Source organism: Vigna unguiculata, chromosome 10 (genome assembly GCF_004118075.2).
Source record: "Vigna unguiculata cultivar IT97K-499-35 chromosome 10, ASM411807v1, whole genome shotgun sequence".
Taxonomy (NCBI): domain Eukaryota; kingdom Viridiplantae; phylum Streptophyta; class Magnoliopsida; order Fabales; family Fabaceae; genus Vigna; species Vigna unguiculata.
In genome coordinates this window covers 26,858,364-26,871,102 of record NC_040288.1, presented here as the reverse complement: position 1 = coordinate 26,871,102, position 12,739 = coordinate 26,858,364, and the positions used below count along the sequence as shown (strand labels likewise).

At 46.1% G+C, this 12,739-nt stretch overlaps 42 non-coding genes across 42 annotated transcripts; all 42 read left to right on the top strand.

Annotated features, from left to right (window-relative positions):
- Positions 1-56: 56 nt before the first annotated feature.
- Positions 57-172, top strand: LOC114167953. The gene has a single exon (XR_003600557.1). It is a non-coding gene; the product is annotated as a 5S ribosomal RNA (ribosomal RNA).
- Positions 173-352: 180 nt separating this feature from the next.
- LOC114167924 lies at positions 353-471 on the top strand. The gene has a single exon (XR_003600529.1). It is a non-coding gene; the product is annotated as a 5S ribosomal RNA (ribosomal RNA).
- Positions 472-654: 183 nt separating this feature from the next.
- On the top strand, positions 655-772 carry LOC114167916. The gene has a single exon (XR_003600521.1). It is a non-coding gene; the product is annotated as a 5S ribosomal RNA (ribosomal RNA).
- Positions 773-959: 187 nt separating this feature from the next.
- On the top strand, positions 960-1,076 carry LOC114167950. The gene has a single exon (XR_003600554.1). It is a non-coding gene; the product is annotated as a 5S ribosomal RNA (ribosomal RNA).
- Positions 1,077-1,264: 188 nt separating this feature from the next.
- On the top strand, positions 1,265-1,382 carry LOC114167914. Its single transcript, XR_003600519.1, has one exon. It is a non-coding gene; the product is annotated as a 5S ribosomal RNA (ribosomal RNA).
- A 183-nt stretch (positions 1,383-1,565) lies between these two features.
- On the top strand, positions 1,566-1,683 carry LOC114167913. Its single transcript, XR_003600518.1, has one exon. It is a non-coding gene; the product is annotated as a 5S ribosomal RNA (ribosomal RNA).
- A 186-nt stretch (positions 1,684-1,869) lies between these two features.
- LOC114167933 lies at positions 1,870-1,987 on the top strand. Its single transcript, XR_003600537.1, has one exon. It is a non-coding gene; the product is annotated as a 5S ribosomal RNA (ribosomal RNA).
- A 178-nt stretch (positions 1,988-2,165) lies between these two features.
- On the top strand, positions 2,166-2,282 carry LOC114167927. The gene has a single exon (XR_003600531.1). It is a non-coding gene; the product is annotated as a 5S ribosomal RNA (ribosomal RNA).
- A 186-nt stretch (positions 2,283-2,468) lies between these two features.
- On the top strand, positions 2,469-2,586 carry LOC114167911. The gene has a single exon (XR_003600516.1). It is a non-coding gene; the product is annotated as a 5S ribosomal RNA (ribosomal RNA).
- A 186-nt stretch (positions 2,587-2,772) lies between these two features.
- LOC114167912 lies at positions 2,773-2,891 on the top strand. The gene has a single exon (XR_003600517.1). It is a non-coding gene; the product is annotated as a 5S ribosomal RNA (ribosomal RNA).
- A 187-nt stretch (positions 2,892-3,078) lies between these two features.
- Positions 3,079-3,197, top strand: LOC114167900. Its single transcript, XR_003600506.1, has one exon. It is a non-coding gene; the product is annotated as a 5S ribosomal RNA (ribosomal RNA).
- Positions 3,198-3,384: 187 nt separating this feature from the next.
- Positions 3,385-3,503, top strand: LOC114167888. The gene has a single exon (XR_003600495.1). It is a non-coding gene; the product is annotated as a 5S ribosomal RNA (ribosomal RNA).
- Positions 3,504-3,685: 182 nt separating this feature from the next.
- On the top strand, positions 3,686-3,803 carry LOC114167909. Its single transcript, XR_003600515.1, has one exon. It is a non-coding gene; the product is annotated as a 5S ribosomal RNA (ribosomal RNA).
- Positions 3,804-3,990: 187 nt separating this feature from the next.
- Positions 3,991-4,109, top strand: LOC114167876. The gene has a single exon (XR_003600484.1). It is a non-coding gene; the product is annotated as a 5S ribosomal RNA (ribosomal RNA).
- A 188-nt stretch (positions 4,110-4,297) lies between these two features.
- On the top strand, positions 4,298-4,415 carry LOC114167908. The gene has a single exon (XR_003600514.1). It is a non-coding gene; the product is annotated as a 5S ribosomal RNA (ribosomal RNA).
- Positions 4,416-4,602: 187 nt separating this feature from the next.
- Positions 4,603-4,720, top strand: LOC114167907. The gene has a single exon (XR_003600513.1). It is a non-coding gene; the product is annotated as a 5S ribosomal RNA (ribosomal RNA).
- Positions 4,721-4,908: 188 nt separating this feature from the next.
- On the top strand, positions 4,909-5,026 carry LOC114167906. The gene has a single exon (XR_003600512.1). It is a non-coding gene; the product is annotated as a 5S ribosomal RNA (ribosomal RNA).
- A 187-nt stretch (positions 5,027-5,213) lies between these two features.
- On the top strand, positions 5,214-5,331 carry LOC114167905. Its single transcript, XR_003600511.1, has one exon. It is a non-coding gene; the product is annotated as a 5S ribosomal RNA (ribosomal RNA).
- A 186-nt stretch (positions 5,332-5,517) lies between these two features.
- On the top strand, positions 5,518-5,635 carry LOC114167904. Its single transcript, XR_003600510.1, has one exon. It is a non-coding gene; the product is annotated as a 5S ribosomal RNA (ribosomal RNA).
- A 187-nt stretch (positions 5,636-5,822) lies between these two features.
- On the top strand, positions 5,823-5,940 carry LOC114167903. Its single transcript, XR_003600509.1, has one exon. It is a non-coding gene; the product is annotated as a 5S ribosomal RNA (ribosomal RNA).
- A 188-nt stretch (positions 5,941-6,128) lies between these two features.
- On the top strand, positions 6,129-6,246 carry LOC114167902. Its single transcript, XR_003600508.1, has one exon. It is a non-coding gene; the product is annotated as a 5S ribosomal RNA (ribosomal RNA).
- A 188-nt stretch (positions 6,247-6,434) lies between these two features.
- Positions 6,435-6,553, top strand: LOC114167865. Its single transcript, XR_003600473.1, has one exon. It is a non-coding gene; the product is annotated as a 5S ribosomal RNA (ribosomal RNA).
- A 188-nt stretch (positions 6,554-6,741) lies between these two features.
- LOC114167901 lies at positions 6,742-6,859 on the top strand. The gene has a single exon (XR_003600507.1). It is a non-coding gene; the product is annotated as a 5S ribosomal RNA (ribosomal RNA).
- A 188-nt stretch (positions 6,860-7,047) lies between these two features.
- Positions 7,048-7,165, top strand: LOC114167899. The gene has a single exon (XR_003600505.1). It is a non-coding gene; the product is annotated as a 5S ribosomal RNA (ribosomal RNA).
- A 189-nt stretch (positions 7,166-7,354) lies between these two features.
- On the top strand, positions 7,355-7,472 carry LOC114167915. The gene has a single exon (XR_003600520.1). It is a non-coding gene; the product is annotated as a 5S ribosomal RNA (ribosomal RNA).
- A 185-nt stretch (positions 7,473-7,657) lies between these two features.
- On the top strand, positions 7,658-7,776 carry LOC114167853. Its single transcript, XR_003600462.1, has one exon. It is a non-coding gene; the product is annotated as a 5S ribosomal RNA (ribosomal RNA).
- A 178-nt stretch (positions 7,777-7,954) lies between these two features.
- Positions 7,955-8,071, top strand: LOC114167921. The gene has a single exon (XR_003600526.1). It is a non-coding gene; the product is annotated as a 5S ribosomal RNA (ribosomal RNA).
- Positions 8,072-8,255: 184 nt separating this feature from the next.
- LOC114167920 lies at positions 8,256-8,372 on the top strand. The gene has a single exon (XR_003600525.1). It is a non-coding gene; the product is annotated as a 5S ribosomal RNA (ribosomal RNA).
- A 185-nt stretch (positions 8,373-8,557) lies between these two features.
- On the top strand, positions 8,558-8,673 carry LOC114167954. The gene has a single exon (XR_003600558.1). It is a non-coding gene; the product is annotated as a 5S ribosomal RNA (ribosomal RNA).
- Positions 8,674-8,861: 188 nt separating this feature from the next.
- On the top strand, positions 8,862-8,979 carry LOC114167898. The gene has a single exon (XR_003600504.1). It is a non-coding gene; the product is annotated as a 5S ribosomal RNA (ribosomal RNA).
- Positions 8,980-9,166: 187 nt separating this feature from the next.
- LOC114167841 lies at positions 9,167-9,285 on the top strand. Its single transcript, XR_003600451.1, has one exon. It is a non-coding gene; the product is annotated as a 5S ribosomal RNA (ribosomal RNA).
- Positions 9,286-9,471: 186 nt separating this feature from the next.
- LOC114167830 lies at positions 9,472-9,590 on the top strand. The gene has a single exon (XR_003600440.1). It is a non-coding gene; the product is annotated as a 5S ribosomal RNA (ribosomal RNA).
- A 186-nt stretch (positions 9,591-9,776) lies between these two features.
- LOC114167949 lies at positions 9,777-9,893 on the top strand. Its single transcript, XR_003600553.1, has one exon. It is a non-coding gene; the product is annotated as a 5S ribosomal RNA (ribosomal RNA).
- Positions 9,894-10,078: 185 nt separating this feature from the next.
- LOC114167818 lies at positions 10,079-10,197 on the top strand. The gene has a single exon (XR_003600429.1). It is a non-coding gene; the product is annotated as a 5S ribosomal RNA (ribosomal RNA).
- A 188-nt stretch (positions 10,198-10,385) lies between these two features.
- LOC114167919 lies at positions 10,386-10,502 on the top strand. Its single transcript, XR_003600524.1, has one exon. It is a non-coding gene; the product is annotated as a 5S ribosomal RNA (ribosomal RNA).
- Positions 10,503-10,684: 182 nt separating this feature from the next.
- Positions 10,685-10,802, top strand: LOC114167837. The gene has a single exon (XR_003600447.1). It is a non-coding gene; the product is annotated as a 5S ribosomal RNA (ribosomal RNA).
- Positions 10,803-10,979: 177 nt separating this feature from the next.
- LOC114167942 lies at positions 10,980-11,098 on the top strand. Its single transcript, XR_003600546.1, has one exon. It is a non-coding gene; the product is annotated as a 5S ribosomal RNA (ribosomal RNA).
- Positions 11,099-11,284: 186 nt separating this feature from the next.
- LOC114167941 lies at positions 11,285-11,403 on the top strand. The gene has a single exon (XR_003600545.1). It is a non-coding gene; the product is annotated as a 5S ribosomal RNA (ribosomal RNA).
- A 187-nt stretch (positions 11,404-11,590) lies between these two features.
- LOC114167850 lies at positions 11,591-11,708 on the top strand. The gene has a single exon (XR_003600459.1). It is a non-coding gene; the product is annotated as a 5S ribosomal RNA (ribosomal RNA).
- A 186-nt stretch (positions 11,709-11,894) lies between these two features.
- Positions 11,895-12,011, top strand: LOC114167930. Its single transcript, XR_003600534.1, has one exon. It is a non-coding gene; the product is annotated as a 5S ribosomal RNA (ribosomal RNA).
- Positions 12,012-12,198: 187 nt separating this feature from the next.
- LOC114167897 lies at positions 12,199-12,316 on the top strand. Its single transcript, XR_003600503.1, has one exon. It is a non-coding gene; the product is annotated as a 5S ribosomal RNA (ribosomal RNA).
- Positions 12,317-12,505: 189 nt separating this feature from the next.
- Positions 12,506-12,624, top strand: LOC114167806. Its single transcript, XR_003600418.1, has one exon. It is a non-coding gene; the product is annotated as a 5S ribosomal RNA (ribosomal RNA).
- The last annotated feature ends 115 nt before the right edge of the window (positions 12,625-12,739 follow it).

The window sequence follows — 12,739 nt, the reverse complement described above, 5'->3', positions numbered from 1 at the left end:
TCAAACTTAGGCCCAATGCGAAACCCATATATACATTGATCGTGCAATTACTTGACAGGTGCGATCATACCAGCACTAATGCACCGGATCCCATCAGAACTCCGCAGTTAAGCTGCTTGGGCGAGAGTAGTACTAGATGGGTGACCTCCTGGAAGTCCTCGTGTTGCACCTCTTTTTTACGTTTTTTCTTTTTTTACGCCATTTTCATCACCGTCTTTTTGCAATTAAATCCAATAGTACCACCTAAATGACTCAAACTACCCACTTCACGTCCCGGGCCCCGCGCCTCACCAAGTTTCAAACTTAGGCCCAATGCGAAACCCATATATACATTGATCGTGCAATACTTGACAGGTGCGATCATACCAGCACTAATGCACCGGATCCCATCAGAACTCCGCAGTTAAGCGTGCTTGGGCGAGAGTAGTACTAGGATGGGTGACCTCCTGGGAAGTCCTCGTGTTGCACCTCTTTTTACGTTTTTTCTTTTTTTACGCCATTTTCATCACCGTTTTTGCAATTAAATCCAATAGTACCACCTAAATGACTCAAACTACTGTTACCACTTCACGTCCCCGGGCCCCGCGCCTCACCAAGTTTTCAAACTTAGGCCCAATGCGAAACCCATATAACATTGATCGTGCAATACTTGACAGGTGCGATCATACCAGCACTAATGCACCGGATCCCATCAGAACTCCGCAGTTAAGCGTGCTTGGCGAGAGTAGTACTAGGATGGGTGACCTCCTGGGAAGTCCTCGTGTTGCACCTCTTTTTTACGTTTTTTTCTTTTTTTACGCCATTTTCATCACCGTTTTTTGCAATTAAATCCAATAGTACCACCTAAATGACTCAAACTACTGTTACCACTTCACGTCCCCGGGCCCCGCGCCTCACCAAGTTTTCAAACTTAGGCCCAATGCGAAACCCATATATACATTGATCGTGCAATACTTGACAGGTGCGATCATACCAGCACTAATGCACCGGATCCATCAGAACTCCGCAGTTAAGCGTGCTTGGGCGAGAGTAGTACTAGGATGGGTGACCTCCTGGGAAGTCCTCGGTTGCACCTCTTTTTTACGTTTTTTTTCTTTTTTTACGCCATTTTCATCACCGTTTTTTGCAATTAAATCCAATAGTACCACCTAAATGACTCAAACTACTGTTACCACTTCACGTCCCCGGGCCCCGCGCCTCACCAAGTTTTCAAACTTAGGCCCAATGCGAAACCCATATATACATTGATCGTGCAATACTTGACAGGTGCGATCATACCAGCACTAATGCACCGGATCCCATCAGAACTCCGCAGTTAAGCGTGCTTGGGCGAGAGTAGTACTAGGATGGGTGACCTCCTGGGAAGTCCTCGGTTGCACCTCTTTTTTACGTTTTTTTCTTTTTTTTACGCCTTTTCATCACCGTTTTTTGCAATTAATCCAATAGTCCACCTAAATGACTCAAACTACTGTTACCACTTCACGTCCCGGGCCCGCGCCTCACCAAGTTTTCAAACTTAGGCCCAATGCGAAACCCATATATACATTGATCGTGCAATACTTGACAGGTGCGATCATACCAGCACTAATGCACCGGATCCCATCAGAACTCCGCAGTTAAGCGTGCTTGGGCGAGAGTAGTACTAGGATGGGTGACCTCCTGGGAAGTCCTCGGTTGCACCTCTTTTTACGTTTTTTTCTTTTTTTTACGCCATTTTCATCACCGTTTTTGCAATTAAATCCAATAGTACCACCTAAATGACTCAAACTACTGTTACCACTTCACGTCCCCGGGCCCCGCGCCTCACCAAGTTTTCAAACTTAGGCCCAATGCGAAACCCATATATACATTGATCGTGCAATACTTGACAGGTGCGATCATACCAGCACTAATGCACCGGATCCCATCAGAACTCCGCAGTTAAGCGTGCTTGGGCGAGAGTAGTACTAGGATGGGTGACCTCCTGGGAAGTCCTCGGTTGCACTCTTTTTTACGTTTTTTCTTTTTTTACGCCATTTTCATCACCGTTTTTGCAATTAAATCCAATAGTACACCTAAATGACTCAAACTACTGTTACCACTTCACGTCCCGGGCCCCGCCTCACAAGTTTCAAACTTAGGCCCAATGCGAAACCCATATATACATTGATCGTGCAATACTTGACAGGTGCGATCATACCAGCACTAATGCACCGGATCCCATCAGAACTCCGCAGTTAAGCGTGCTTGGGCGAGAGTAGTACTAGGATGGGTGACCTCCTGGGAAGTCTCGGTTGCACCTCTTTTTTACGTTTTTTTCTTTTTTTACGCCATTTTCATCACCGTTTTTTGCAATTAAATCCAATAGTACCACCTAAATGACTCAAACTACTGTTACCACTTCACGTCCCGGGCCCCGCGCCTCACCAAGTTTTCAAACTTAGGCCCAATGCGAAACCCATATATACATTGATCGTGCAATACTTGACAGGTGCGATCATACCAGCACTAATGCACCGGATCCCATCAGAACTCCGCAGTTAAGCGTGCTTGGGCGAGAGTAGTACTAGGATGGGTGACCTCCTGGGAAGTCCTCGGTTGCACCTCTTTTTTACGTTTTTTCTTTTTTTTACGCCATTTTCATCACCGTTTTTTGCAATTAAATCCAATAGTACCACCTAAATGACTCAAACTACTGTTACCACTTCACGTCCCCGGGCCCCGCGCCTCACCAAGTTTCAAACTTAGGCCCAATGCGAAACCCATATATACATTGATCGTGCAATACTTGACAGGTGCGATCATACCAGCACTAATGCACCGGATCCCATCAGAACTCCGCAGTTAAGCGTGCTTGGGCGAGAGTAGTACTAGGATGGGTGACCTCCTGGGAAGTCCTCGTGTTGCACCTCTTTTTTACGTTTTTTTCTTTTTTTACGCCATTTTCATCACCGTTTTTTGCAATTAAATCCAATAGTACCACCTAAATGACTCAAACTACTGTTACCACTTCACGTCCCCGGGCCCCGCGCCTCACCAAGTTTTCAAACTTAGGCCCAATGCGAAACCCATATATACATTGATCGTGCAATACTTGACAGGTGCGATCATACCAGCACTAATGCACCGGATCCCATCAGAACTCCGCAGTTAAGCGTGCTTGGGCGAGAGTAGTACTAGGATGGGTGACCTCCTGGGAAGTCCTCGTGTTGCACCTCTTTTTTACGTTTTTTTCTTTTTTTACGCCATTTTCATCACCGTTTTTTGCAATTAAATCCAATAGTACCACCTAAATGACTCAAACTACTGTTACCACTTCACGTCCCCGGGCCCCGCGCCTCACCAAGTTTTCAAACTTAGGCCCAATGCGAAACCCATATATACATTGATCGTGCAATACTTGACAGGTGCGATCATACCAGCACTAATGCACCGGATCCCATCAGAACTCCGCAGTTAAGCGTGCTTGGGCGAGAGTAGTACTAGGATGGGTGACCTCCTGGGAAGTCCTCGTGTTGCACCTCTTTTTTACGTTTTTTTCTTTCTTTTACGCCATTTTCATCACCGTTTTTTGCAATTAAATCCAATAGTACCACCTAAATGACACAAACAACCCACTTCACGTCCCCGGGCCACGCGCCTCATCAAGTTTTCAAAGTTAGGCCCAATGCGAACCCATATATACATTGATCGTGCAATACTTGACAGGTGCGATCATACCAGCACTAATGCACCGGATCCCATCAGAACTCCGCAGTTAAGCGTGCTTGGGCGAGAGTAGTACTAGGATGGGTGACCTCCTGGGAAGTCCTCGGTTGCACCTCTTTTTTACGTTTTTTTCTTTTTTTACGGCATTTTCATCACCGTTTTTTGCAATTAAATCCAATAGTACCACCTAAATGACTCAAACTACTGTTACCACTTCACGTCCCCGGGCCCCGCGCCTCACCAAGTTTTCAAACTTAGGCCCAATGCGAAACCCATATATACATTGATCGTGCAATACTTGACAGGTGCGATCATACCAGCACTAATGCACCGGATCCCATCAGAACTCCGCAGTTAAGCGTGCTTGGGCGAGAGTAGTACTAGGATGGGTGACCTCCTGGGAAGTCCTCGTGTTGCACCTCTTTTTTACGTTTTTTTCTTTTTTTTACGCCATTTTCATCACCGTTTTTTGCAATTAAATCCAATAGTACCACCTAAATGACTCAAACTACTGTTACCACTTCACGTCCCCGGGCCCCGCGCCTCACCAAGTTTTCAAACTTAGGCCCAATGCGAAACCCATATATACATTGATCGTGCAATACTTGACAGGTGCGATCATACCAGCACTAATGCACCGGATCCCATCAGAACTCCGCAGTTAAGCGTGCTTGGGCGAGAGTAGTACTAGGATGGGTGACCTCCTGGGAAGTCCTCGGTTGCACCTCTTTTTTACGTTTTTTTCTTTTTTTTACGCCATTTTCATCACCGTTTTTTGCAATTAAATCCAATAGTACCACCTAAATGACTCAAACTACTGTTACCACTTCACGTCCCCGGCCCCGCGCCTCACCAAGTTTTCAAACTTAGGCCCAATGCGAAACCCATATATACATTGATCGTGCAATACTTGACAGGTGCGATCATACCAGCACTAATGCACCGGATCCCATCAGAACTCCGCAGTTAAGCGTGCTTGGGCGAGAGTAGTACTAGGATGGGTGACCTCCTGGGAAGTCCTCGGTTGCACCTCTTTTTTACGTTTTTTTCTTTTTTTTACGCCATTTTCATCACCGTTTTTTGCAATTAAATCCAATAGTACCACCTAAATGACTCAAACTACTGTTACCACTTCACGTCCCCGGGCCCCGCGCCTCACCAAGTTTTCAAACTTAGGCCCAATGCGAAACCCATATATACATTGATCGTGCAATACTTGACAGGTGCGATCATACCAGCACTAATGCACCGGATCCCATCAGAACTCCGCAGTTAAGCGTGCTTGGGCGAGAGTAGTACTAGGATGGGTGACCTCCTGGGAAGTCCTCGGTTGCACCTCTTTTTTACGTTTTTTTCTTTTTTTTACGCCATTTTCATCACCGTTTTTTGCAATTAAATCCAATAGTACCACCTAAATGACTCAAACTACTGTTACCACTTCACGTCCCCGGGCCCGCGCCTCACCAAGTTTTCAAACTTAGGCCCAATGCGAAACCCATATATACATTGATCGTGCAATACTTGACAGGTGCGATCATACCAGCACTAATGCACCGGATCCCATCAGAACTCCGCAGTTAAGCGTGCTTGGGCGAGAGTAGTACTAGGATGGGTGACCTCCTGGGAAGTCCTCGGTTGCACCTCTTTTTTACGTTTTTTTCTTTTTTTACGCCATTTTCATCACCGTTTTTTGCAATTAAATCCAATAGTACCACCTAAATGACTCAAACTACTGTTACCACTTCACGTCCCGGGCCCCGCGCCTCACCAAGTTTTCAAACTTAGGCCCAATGCGAAACCCATATATACATTGATCGTGCAATACTTGACAGGTGCGATCATACCAGCACTAATGCACCGGATCCCATCAGAACTCCGCAGTTAAGCGTGCTTGGGCGAGAGTAGTACTAGGATGGGTGACCTCCTGGGAAGTCCTCGGTTGCACCTCTTTTTTACGTTTTTTCTTTTTTTTACGCCATTTTCATCACCGTTTTTTGCAATTAAATCCAATAGTACCACCTAAATGACTCAAACTACTGTTACCACTTCACGTCCCCGGGCCCCGCGCCTCACCAAGTTTTCAAACTTAGGCCCAATGCGAAACCCATATATACATTGATCGTGCAATACTTGACAGGTGCGATCATACCAGCACTAATGCACCGGATCCCATCAGAACTCCGCAGTTAAGCGTGCTTGGGCGAGAGTAGTACTAGGATGGGTGACCTCCTGGGAAGTCCTCGGTTGCACCTCTTTTTTACGTTTTTTTCTTTTTTTTACGCCATTTTCATCACCGTTTTTTGCAATTAAATCCAATAGTACCACCTAAATGACTCAAACTACTGTTACCACTTCACGTCCCCGGGCCCCGCGCCTCACCAAGTTTTCAAACTTAGGCCCAATGCGAAACCCATATATACATTGATCGTGCAATACTTGACAGGTGCGATCATACCAGCACTAATGCACCGGATCCCATCAGAACTCCGCAGTTAAGCGTGCTTGGGCGAGAGTAGTACTAGGATGGGTGACCTCCTGGGAAGTCCTCGGTTGCACCTCTTTTTTACGTTTTTTTCTTTTTTTTACGCCATTTTCATCACCGTTTTTTGCAATTAAATCCAATAGTACCACCTAAATGACTCAAACTACTGTTACCACTTCACGTCCCCGGGCCCCGCGCCTCACCAAGTTTTCAAACTTAGGCCCAATGCGAAACCCATATATACATTGATCGTGCAATACTTGACAGGTGCGATCATACCAGCACTAATGCACCGGATCCCATCAGAACTCCGCAGTTAAGCGTGCTTGGGCGAGAGTAGTACTAGGATGGGTGACCTCCTGGGAAGTCCTCGTGTTGCACCTCTTTTTTACGTTTTTTTCTTTTTTTTACGCCATTTTCATCACCGTTTTTTGCAATTAAATCCAATAGTACCACCTAAATGACTCAAACTACTGTTACCACTTCACGTCCCCGGGCCCCGCGCCTCACCAAGTTTTCAAACTTAGGCCCAATGCGAAACCCATATATACATTGATCGTGCAATACTTGACAGGTGCGATCATACCAGCACTAATGCACCGGATCCCATCAGAACTCCGCAGTTAAGCGTGCTTGGGCGAGAGTAGTACTAGGATGGGTGACCTCCTGGGAAGTCCTCGGTTGCACCTCTTTTTTACGTTTTTTTCTTTTTTTTACGCCATTTTCATCACCGTTTTTTGCAATTAAATCCAATAGTACCACCTAAATGACTCAAACTACTGTTACCACTTCACGTCCCCGGGCCCCGCGCCTCACCAAGTTTTCAAACTTAGGCCCAATGCGAAACCCATATATACATTGATCGTGCAATACTTGACAGGTGCGATCATACCAGCACTAATGCACCGGATCCCATCAGAACTCCGCAGTTAAGCGTGCTTGGGCGAGAGTAGTACTAGGATGGGTGACCTCCTGGGAAGTCCTCGGTTGCACCTCTTTTTTACGTTTTTTTCTTTTTTTTACGCCATTTTCATCACCGTTTTTTGCAATTAAATCCAATAGTACCACCTAAATGACTCAAACTACTGTTACCACTTCACGTCCCCGGGCCCCGCGCCTCACCAAGTTTTCAAAACTTAGGCCCAATGCGAAACCCATATATACATTGATCGTGCAATACTTGACAGGTGCGATCATACCAGCACTAATGCACCGGATCCCATCAGAACTCCGCAGTTAAGCGTGCTTGGCGAGAGTAGTACTAGGATGGGTGACCTCCTGGGAAGTCCTCGTGTTGCACCTCTTTTTACGTTTTTTTCTTTTTTTACGCCATTTTCATCACCGTTTTTGCAATTAAATCCAATAGTACCACCTAAATGACTCAAACTACTGTTACCACTTCACGTCCCCGGGCCCCGCGCCTCACCAAGTTTTCAAACTTAGGCCCAATGCGAAACCCATATATACATTGATCGTGCAATACTTGACAGGTGCGATCATACCAGCACTAATGCACCGGATCCCATCAGAACTCCGCAGTTAAGCGTGCTTGGGCGAGAGTAGTACTAGGATGGGTGACCTCCTGGGAAGTCCTCGTGTTGCACCTCTTTTTACGTTTTTTCTTTTTTTACGCCATTTTCATCACCGTTTTTGCATTAATCCAATAGTACCCCTAAATGACTCAACTACTGTTACCCACTTCACGTCCCCGGCCCGCGCCTCACCAAGTTTTCAACTTAGGCCCAATGCGAAACCCATATATACATTGATCGTGCAATACTTGACAGGTGCGATCATACCAGCACTAATGCACCGGATCCCATCAGAACTCCGCAGTTAAGCGTGCTTGGGCGAGAGTAGTACTAGGATGGGTGACCTCCTGGGAAGTCCTCGTTGCACCTCTTTTTTACGTTTTTTTCTTTTTTTACGCCATTTCATCACCGTTTTTTGCAATTAAATCCAATAGTACCACCTAAATGACTCAAACTACTGTACCACTTCACGTCCCCGGGCCCGCGCCTTCACCAAGTTTTCAAACTTAGGCCCAATGCGAAACCCATATATACATTGATCGTGCAATCTTGACAGGTGCGATCATACCAGCACTAATGCACCGGATCCCATCAGAACTCCGCAGTTAAGCGTGCTTGGGCGAGAGTAGTACTAGGATGGGTGACCTCCTGGGAAGTCCTCGTTGCACCTCTTTTTTTACGTTTTTTTCTTTTTTTACGCCATTTCATCACCGTTTTTGCAATTAAATCCAATAGTACCACCTAAATGACTCAAACTACTGTTACCCACTTCACGTCCCCGGCCCCGCGCCTCACCAAGTTTTCAAACTAGGCCCAATGCGAACCCATATATACATTGATCGTGCAATACTTGACAGGTCGATCATACCAGCACTAATGCACCGGATCCCATCAGAACTCCGCAGTTAAGCGTGCTTGGGCGAGAGTAGTACAGGATGGGTGACCTCCTGGGAAGTCCTCGTGTTGCAACCTCTTTTTTACGTTTTTTCTTTTTTTTACGCCATTTTCATCACCGTTTTTTGCAATTAAAATCCAATAGTACCACCTAAATGACTCAAACTACTGTTACCACTTCACGTCCCCGGGCCCCGCGCCTCACCAAGTTTCAAACTTAGGCCCAATGCGAAACCCATATATACATTGATCGTGCAATACTTGACAGGTGCGATCATACCAGCACTAATGCACCGGATCCCATCAGAACTCCGCAGTTAAGCGTGCTTGGGCGAGAGTAGTACTAGGATGGGTGACCTCCTGGGAAGTCCTCGGTTGCACCTCTTTTTACGTTTTTTCTTTTTTTACGCCATTTTCATCACCGTTTTTTGCAATTAAATCCAATAGTACCACCTAAATGACTCAAAACTACTGTTACCCACTTCACGTCCCCGGCCCCGCGCCTCACCAAGTTTTCAAACTTAGGCCCAATGCGAAAACCCATATATACATTGATCGTGCAATACTTGACAGGTGCGATCATACCAGCACTAATGCACCGGATCCCATCAGAACTCCGCAGTTAAGCGTGCTTGGGCGAGAGTAGTACTAGGATGGGTGACCTCCTGGGAAGTCCTCGTGTTGCACCTCTTTTTTACGTTTTTTTCTTTTTTTACGCCATTTTCATCACCGTTTTTGCAATTAAATCCAATAGTACCACCTAAATGACTCAAACTACTGTTACCACTTCACGTCCCCGGGCCCCGCGCCTCACCAAGTTTTCAAACTTAGGCCCAATGCGAAACCCATATATACATTGATCGTGCAATACTTGACAGGTGCGATCATACCAGCACTAATGCACCGGATCCCATCAGAACTCCGCAGTTAAGCGTGCTTGGGCGAGAGTAGTACTAGGATGGGTGACCTCCTGGGAAGTCCTCGTGTTGCACCTCTTTTTTACGTTTTTTTCTTTTTTTACGCCATTTTCATCACCGTTTTTGCAATTAAATCCAATAGTACCACCTAAATGACTCAAACTACTGTTACCAACTTCACGTCCCCGGGCCCCGCGCCTCACCAAGTTTTCAAACTTAGGCCCAATGCGAAACCCATATATACATGATCGTGCAATACTTGACAGGTGCGATCATACCAGCACTAATGCACCGGATCCATCAGAACTCCGCAGTTAAGCGTGCTTGGGCGAGAGTAGTACTAGGATGGGTGACCTCCTGGGAAGTCCTCGGTTGCACCTCTTTTTTACGTTTTTTCTTTTTTTACGCCATTTCATCACCGTTTTTGCAATTAAATCCAATAGTACCACCTAAATGACTCAAACTACTGTTTACCACTTCACGTCCCCGGGCCCCGCGCCTCACCAAGTTTTCAAACTTAGGCCCAATGCGAAACCCATATATACATTGATCGTGCAATACTTGACAGGTGCGATCATACCAGCACTAATGCACCGGATCCCATCAGAACTCCGCAGTTAAGCGTGCTTGGGCGAGAGTAGTACTAGGATGGGTGACCTCCTGGGAAGTCCTCGTGTTGCACCTCTTTTTTACGTTTTTTTCTTTTTTTTACGCCATTTTCATCACCGTTTTTGCAATTAAATCCAATAGTAACCACCTAAATGACTCAAACTACTGTTACCACTTCACGTCCCCGGGCCCCGCGCCTCACCAAGTTTCAAACTTAGGCCCAATGCGAAACCCCATATATACATTGATCGTGCAATACTTGACAGGTGCGATCATACCAGCACTAATGCACCGGATCCCATCAGAACTCCGCAGTTAAGCGTGCTTGGGCGAGAGTAGTACTAGGATGGGTGACCTCCTGGGAAGTCCTCGTTGCACCTCTTTTTTACGTTTTTTTCTTTTTTTACGCCATTTTCATCACCGTTTTTTGCAATTAAATCATAGTACCACCTAAATGACTCAAACACTGTTACCACTTCACGTCCCCGGGCCCCGCGCCTCACCAAGTTTTCAACTTAGGCCCAATGCGAACCCATATATACATTGATCGTGCAATACTTGACAGGTGCGATCATACCAGCACTAATGCACCGGATCCCATCAGAACTCCGCAGTTAAGCGTGCTTGGGCGAGAGTAGTACTAGGATGGGTGACCTCCTGGAAGTCCTCGTGTTGCACCTCTTTTTACGTTTTTTCTTTTTTTACGCCATTTTCATCACCGTTTTTGCAATTAAATCCATAGTACCACCTAAATGACTCAACTACTGTTACCACTCACGTCCCGGGCCCCGCGCCTCACCAAGTTTCAAACTTAGCCCATGCGAAACCCATATATACATTGATCGTGCAATACTTGACAGGTGCGATCATACCAGCACTAATGCAACCGGATCCCATCAGAACTCCGCAGTTAAGCGTGCTTGGGCGAGAGTAGTACTAGGATGGGTGACCTCCTGGGAAGTCCTCGGTTGCACCTCTTTTTTACGTTTTTTTCTTTTTTTACGCCATTTTCATCACCGTTTTTTGCAATTAATCCAATAGTACCACCTAAATGACTCAAACTACTGTTACCACTTCACGTCCCCGGGCCCCGCGCCTCACCAAGTTTCAAACTTAGGCCCCAATGCGAAACCCATATATACATTGATCGTGCAATACTTGACAGGTGCGATCATACCAGCACTAATGCACCGGATCCCATCAGAACTCCGCAGTTAAGCGTGCTTGGGCGAGAGTAGTACTAGGATGGGTGACCCTCCTGGGAAGTCCTCGGTTGCACCTCTTTTTTACGTTTTTTTCTTTTTTTACGCCATTTTCATCACCGTTTTTTGCAATTAAATCCAATAGTACCACCTAAATGACTCAAACTACTGTTACCACTTCACGTCCCCGGGCCCCGCGCCTCACCAAGTTTTCAAACTTAGGCCCAATGCGAAACCCATATATACATTGATCGTGCAATACTTGACAGGTGCGATCATACCAGCACTAATGCACCGGATCCCATCAGAACTCCGCAGTTAAGCGTGCTTGGGCGAGAGTAGTACTAGGATGGGTGACCTCCTGGGAAGTCCTCGTTTGCACCTCTTTTTTACGTTTTTTCTTTTTTTTACGCCATTTTCATCACCGTTTTTTGCAATTAAATCCAATAGTACCACCTAAATGACTCAAACTACTGTTACCACTTCACGTCCCCGGGCCCCCGCCTCACCAAGTTTTCAAACTTAGGCCCAATGCGAAACCCATATATACATTGATCGTGCAATACTTGACAGGTGCGATCATACCAGCACTAATGCACCGGATCCCATCAGAACTCCGCAGTTAAGCGTGCTTGGGCGAGAGTAGTACTAGGATGGGTGACCTCCTGGGAGTCCTCGGTTGCACCTCTTTTTTACGTTTTTTTCTTTTTTTTACGCCATTTTCATCACCGTTTTTTGCAATTAAATCCAATAGTACCACCTAAATGACTCAAACTACTGTTACCACTTCACGTCCCCGGCCCCGCGCCTCACCAAGTTTTCAAACTTAGGCCCAATGCGAAACCCATATATACATTGATCGTGCAATACTTGACAGGTGCGATCATACCAGCACTAATGCACCGGATCCCATCAGAACTCCGCAGTTAAGCGTGCTTGGGCGAGAGTAGTACTAGGATGGGTGACCTCCTGGGAAGTCCTCGGTTGCACCTCTTTTTTACGTTTTTTTCTTTTTTTTACGCCATTTTCAATCACCGTTTTTTGCAATTAAATCCAATAGTACCACCTAAATGACTCAAACTACTGTTACCACTTCACGTCCCCGGGCCCCGCGCCTCACCAAGTTTTCAAACTTAGGCCCAATGCGAAACCCATATATACATTGATCGTGCAATACTTGACAGGTGCGATCATACCAGCACTAATGCACCGGATCCCATCAGAACTCCGCAGTTAAGCGTGCTTGGGCGAGAGTAGTACTAGGATGGGTGACCTCCTGGGAAGTCCTCGTGTTGCACCTCTTTTTTACGTTTTTTTCTTTTTTTTACGCCATTTTCATCACCGTTTTTTGCAATTAAATCCAATAGTACCACCTAAATGACTCAAACTACTGTTACCACTTCACGTCCCCGGGCC